We start from the raw sequence: 5,693 nt of genomic DNA, 5'->3' as shown, positions 1-5,693 counted from the left end.
TATACTTGTATACATGCAGTTTGTGATTACTATTTGCAGGCTTTTGTAGCTTTTGAGGCTGCACTGATTTGGAAGATCGTCTACATGTAGGGAGGAGTTTTGAAGATAGAATTTAGAATTTAAGCTTCTTTTGTGTACATACAGCAACATTTTAGTATGAATTTATTATCAACCCATAATTCACATAAAAATTGTTGCAAAAGCAAGTACATGAACTCAAGTATATTAAACAAGTTCTTAGCTTACAAATGTACCTAAGACACATGCATTCCTCTTCTTGTGGTTCTGATAACAGGCTTCCGATGACTTGCAAGAAGGACAAAGTCTCTCAGGTCCTGTCTTATCAAAGAATGTACAAGAAAAGCAATATAGATTAGTTATGGTGGCAAAAAATACTCGCTAGGGTGAAGACAGTGTTTGACTTCAGATGATTTTCTATCTGGAACAAATGACTGATTTTAAGAGGCAAGCGAAATTTTATACATGCAGCAAACAGAATGGAAAGTTACAGAGCAGTCTATGATTGATCTTTGTGTTCATGGAGCTGTCTAACGTGCTATAATAAAAAATATCCACAGGAGCCCCACCAGGGAATGTTAATGAATGAAATCATGTCATAGGCCAATTCACCTCACTGGAGTAATTACTCTTTCAGTGAATACAAGAGAAATTTTGATTGTCTGCAAAGGTTGTCATCAAAAGAAGCAGGTTATAGTAATGATCACCTGTCTTTAGGTTTAGGCAATTTCCTGATGACAGTCACAGATCACTGACTAAATCTTCAAATCTTCAGAGCCACTTCTCTTTTTAAAGACTGTCACTTCACTTGCTGTTCATATAGAACTTTTCCCCAGTGATTTCTAGCGTATTCAACATCACCTACCTAGGCAGAGTCAGCATCCAGGATCTCTAGTAGCTACCATTAAACATCAGCGTTGTTAACTTGAACGTTGCTCCTCCACCCCTAGCTACCGACTTCCTAAACGGGATGTGCTCTAGCGCCCATCGCATGGCAGATGGCAGAGAGGTTGGAGCAAAACTTCTTCACTGAAACATCCGTCTGTGGTGGCAAGACATTTGAGATGCAGTGGAAGACCAGGAGACTACTGGTGAAAGATGCTGGTCATCCCCTGGCTGTCAGCAACCTCCCTATGGATGCCACAGACAAAGAAAAGGAGACAATACCATCAACGCATGTCATTTGTAACCAGCATGCTTTATATGCAATTGTTGACCAGCTAGGAAGGCAGCTGCAGCTTGCGTGTGTCACACTTGATTGGCAAGTTTTTAATATTCAAACATGAAAAAAAGTAAGACTGCTGCAAACTGCTTACTGACTGGATGGACCTGAAATATATAAGTCTAAAAATTAATGTGGCCTGACGTTGCGAACTTAGCAAGTTCTTCTTCAGAGGCTAAAACAGAAATGACCTCTGTCATTTCTGTTTAAGCCTCTGAAGAAGAACTTGCTAAGTTCGCAACGTCAGGCCACATTAATTTTTAGATTTAATATTCAAACATTTAGTTAAGTGCAGTTTTGAAATAATCGAATACTAAATTATTTGAAAATGGACAGCCCTACAAGCCACACTTTAGTTGTAGCCAGCAGACCAGCAGTTTATAGTTCACAGTATTTCATTATAAGTTCCTCCTAACTGGAGTTGTTTCCTGCTTGGGTTTGTCTGCTTGTGGCGTCATTGGTTTGTAGATCATTGCTGTGCTTTTACAGTCATTGTCCAATAATGTTGTGTGGCTTTTCACTTTTTTCTTGCTGTCCTTTTTTTATACCTTAGTTTTTCTCTTATTCTCCAAAAATTTTATCCAATTGTTTATTATTTTTATCCTTGGCAAAGTTTTATTTTTCTCCTTCGCAAATTCCTTTGAGTTTTTTATTCATTATTTGATCCAAATTGAGATTTCTTTTAAGTATTTTAGAAGACTGCTTCTTTTAACGATACAAATTGGTTTTATGTGTGTGTGAATGATCTCCTTTTTTATCAGACTAAATAAAAAATTTGAGAAGTCTATTTAATTTCCTCGATTCCATTTTTTCCTGGTCCCATTTTCCAGAAGTATATCGCGACATAATAATTTCAACCAGGATTTTTTCTTATTGAGCCATTTTTTGCCGTTACACAAGTATCAAACATCTTGGAGAAAATACAATATTTACAAAATACCAAACATTTAACTAGTCATAACTAGAACAACATTCCATTTCATACCTGAAAACCTAGCTTTCCCACCTCCACTACTTCAAAAAGTTCTGATGAAGGTTGATTGGTCAGTCAGTTGTAAATCCACCCGTGAGAAACACTCTCCTCTGCAAGGCTATCGTGCTGTCTGTGTGGACCACCTGCAGAGGAAGATGTGAGATAGAAACAAAAAGGCATATCAGAGTCAAGTCAACTTGAATTGGATTGAGAACAGTGGGGTCTTAGAATAGTGTTTATCAGACAGGGCTCATAGTGGATCATCAGACCATTTCAGAATTTGAAAACATCTGAAATTACAAAGAAGATTTTTTTTATCCATCAAAAAATAAGACATCAATGTTGTAGTTGCTATCAACAGGACATGCAGACTTGAATTGATCTCAAGAGATTATGGAGACTATAATCGGATGACCACATTTGAAAGCAATTTCTGAGGTGGAACCAGTGGACACTTTCAGGGCATATGCACAATCAGCGAATCATTCATAGTTTGAAAAATATGTTTACAACTTGCAAAACTGTCCTCCAAATACACACGTGTAAATCTTTGTGACAACAGCAGAGAGTCTACTCTCTACCTTGGAAGTCAACTACAATTGCTCCTTGATTTCAAAGCACAAGTGCAAAATCATAGACCTTATTAAACTGGTAGTTCTTGCTAACAATGACTGCGGCAGATCTTGTCTCCTGCGTGTTTCTCAGAGCCCATACTGACTATCAGGAAAGGAAGGAAAGAAAAACAAGAAATTCATGTTTGATATCTGAAGGAAATAAATGATCAGGGCTGAGAATAACAAAAAAAGTATTTTCATTACAAACAGGGGAATTTAAAAAAAAAATGCCAAAATGCATCCCAATACCAATTTTGAGCCATCGATCACGTCAAGAATAATTTTCAAAAGTCAAAATGCATGTAAAAAAGTACAAAATCCGACTTGAGTATGTATTTTAGCTCTGACAAGGACCTCTGAATTGGCAAATGTGCAATCATAATTTCAGCCTTTTCTTAGGTTTATCCGTTCCCTTTGCTGTCTTGAATTGATCATCTTCAGTCAGATGTTTTGCTCACCTTTGATTAGAATGATTCATTGTCACCACAACAAATTCCTCTACAGCCTCTCATCTCCAGTGGGGAGGGGGAGGGGTTTAAACTGCAATAACAAAATAACTTGCAAAACAACATTATCCAGTGGCAAATTGTTGAATTCTGTGACAATTAATCAATTCAAACTGGAAATTGTTTAGTTTTGAAACTGTTCAATTTGCGATTGCCTTTTGAAACAAACTGACCTGACAAAATCAATTTTAAACTGTCCCAAGCAAAGCATCAAAAGCCATTAATTTAGAATGCACTTCAAAGTACAGAATTTGATTTGTTCACAGACAAATGTCCAATTGTAATTTCAGCCATTTTGAAGATGTTTCTCCATTCCTTTTGCTGTCTATAATGGATCAGTTGCAATCAAATGCTCACCTTGGATTGGACGATTGGATTCCCCTGAAGTTGTTGGTTCATCGCTACTTTCCCTCATGGGCGTCGCCAGGATTTTTTCTAGTGGGGGGCAAAAAATTGTTTTGCCAAAAAATGCTTGTATTTCTCAACACATTCTCGATTTTATCAGTTTCAGAGGGGGGGGGGGGCAGTGACATTTCCCCCCCCCCAAACTCATTAAATTTACACCACTTTGTCTTCGCGCCTCTTTTTCTTATTCTTTCTTCCTTTTTGTTTTTGCTTTTTTGGGGGGGGGGGAGCAAGTGCCCCCCCCCTCGCGACGCCCATGCTTTCCCTCTTCTCTCCAGTAAGCTTCTCATCCATGGTAGGTTGTACCTTGCAGTGTAATCAAAAACAAAACAAAATAATCATTCAAGTTTTCAAGGTACATTTTTTACACAAATCTTGTCCAAAAATTTCGTATTTCCAATGTTGTTTTGTTGATTAGAAACACAAAAGCAATTTCAATTGTTTTGTGTTTTACTGTTTTGTTCTCTTTAGTGTGCCCAGAATTTTAAAGCTAGATTCAGAATGTCGAGTTAAAACTGGAGTGAAATTTTGAGAGGTGGAATCAATTTCAATTTCAACAAAAGGCCTTTGTTTAGCTACTCTGAATTCCAGTCAGAAAAAGAGGAGGCAAATGTTTTCCATTGTTAAAAAGGTTTTAAAATCTTTCCCCCGAAAAACTATTAGTTTGCTTGATGGACAATTAATTCAAGAAACAAATGGAACTATTGTTTGGTCAGAATTGAAGTCTATTTTGACTGATCAGCAATAATTTTGATGTTTGTTGAGAATTATTTTTCAAAAGTTGCATAATTTCAAATTTGACGAGTAATTCCTTCTTAAAATCTTACCTTAATGTTTTTAGATGTAAACCTTCTGGAAGCACATCCTGGTAAGATTAGTTTAAACAGGGCCACCACGTGAAGGTCCCAGGATACCAGCCCCAAACACGCTTTCAGTATCGTCAGGTCCATTGCTGTGCAAAAGGCCGGCCCCGGAGGGCCATGCACAGTTGCCGACTGTCCGGTACACCCCCCCCCCCAACCCTGAAGGATCAGGAGAGTACCCTAACCTATATGCGTGCCCCCCTCAGTCCATCCCCCATTACAGGTTCATGGGTTCTGAGGAAGTAGCAGCGTTTGCCGGCTGTGAATACGGGGCCACGCCCCTATAAAGAGGGACGCACTACCTACTCCTTTATGCAGGGGTGTGAGTGACCACTGATCAAAATAGCTGAAAACAGCTGAAAAAGGTGTAAAAAAGCTGAACTTTGGAAAATTCCTATACTTTTGTGCACAGCAAGTGAGGGAGAAAAGCTGAAATCTAAAACAAAGAAAGCTAAAATCAGCTTTAAAGCTGAGATTTCACACCCCTGTTTATGGCACGGCATCCTAGGGTTTCCAGGCCGCTGCGTAGGACCCACGTCCCCTCGTGAAAGGCGGACCTTCCACGCGGACGCAACCCGCCCCTTGGAACTGGGTTTGCCTCGCACCTCAATCGGGCACCAGTCCAACCCCGATTAACTGGGTTTACCCCGCACCTCAACCGCGCACCAGTTCAACTCCGATTAACTGGGTTTACCCCGCAACTCAACCGGGCACCAGTCCAACTCCGACGACCTGTGGAGAAACCACCACCTACACCCCACACAAACCACCACCTACACCCAACACAATACGAAGCACACACCCACCACCAACCAGTACATCACAAACACATATTTCAACCACCCTGGACATTCTTATTGTTTAAGTAAAACATTAATCAAAATGTTGTCCAATTAAAAAAATAACAGCGTTGCTGTTGAAACCCCTCAGCCAGAGTCAAGTTATCATGCGGAAACCATTAATCTTTAACTCAACATGGTGACCTTGACCTTTGGCCTTTGACCCCAGAACCAGTCCCAACATGCCTGTATCAATGGGAAGCCCCCTACCGAAGTTACACACCAAAATTTCATTTCTAACTCAAGTTATCAT

General features: G+C 39.5%; 2 long non-coding RNA genes across 4 annotated transcripts; both read right to left on the bottom strand.

Annotated features, from left to right (window-relative positions):
- Positions 1–262: 262 nt before the first annotated feature.
- Positions 263–3,840, bottom strand: LOC119733204. Of its 3 annotated transcripts, none has more exons than XR_005271695.1 (5): positions 3,691–3,840; positions 3,286–3,384; positions 2,226–2,930; positions 884–1,149; positions 263–335 (listed from the first exon to the last, which is right to left on the bottom strand). It is a non-coding gene; the product is annotated as an uncharacterized LOC119733204 (long non-coding RNA). The 3 variants fall into 3 exon arrangements; XR_005271694.1 differs by having other exon boundaries at positions 273–339; XR_005271696.1 differs by having other exon boundaries at positions 273–339; positions 3,286–3,367.
- A 115-nt stretch (positions 3,841–3,955) lies between these two features.
- LOC119733205 lies at positions 3,956–4,704 on the bottom strand. Its single transcript, XR_005271697.1, has 2 exons — positions 4,566–4,704; positions 3,956–4,044 (listed from the first exon to the last, which is right to left on the bottom strand). It is a non-coding gene; the product is annotated as an uncharacterized LOC119733205 (long non-coding RNA).
- Between the last annotated feature and the right edge of the window lie 989 nt (positions 4,705–5,693).

This window comes from Patiria miniata, unplaced genomic scaffold, assembly GCF_015706575.1.
Source record: "Patiria miniata isolate m_02_andy unplaced genomic scaffold, ASM1570657v1 HiC_scaffold_25, whole genome shotgun sequence".
In the NCBI taxonomy this organism is placed as follows: domain Eukaryota; kingdom Metazoa; phylum Echinodermata; class Asteroidea; order Valvatida; family Asterinidae; genus Patiria; species Patiria miniata.
Note: the sequence above shows the minus strand (reverse complement) of the source record. Positions and strands in the feature narration are given on the sequence as shown.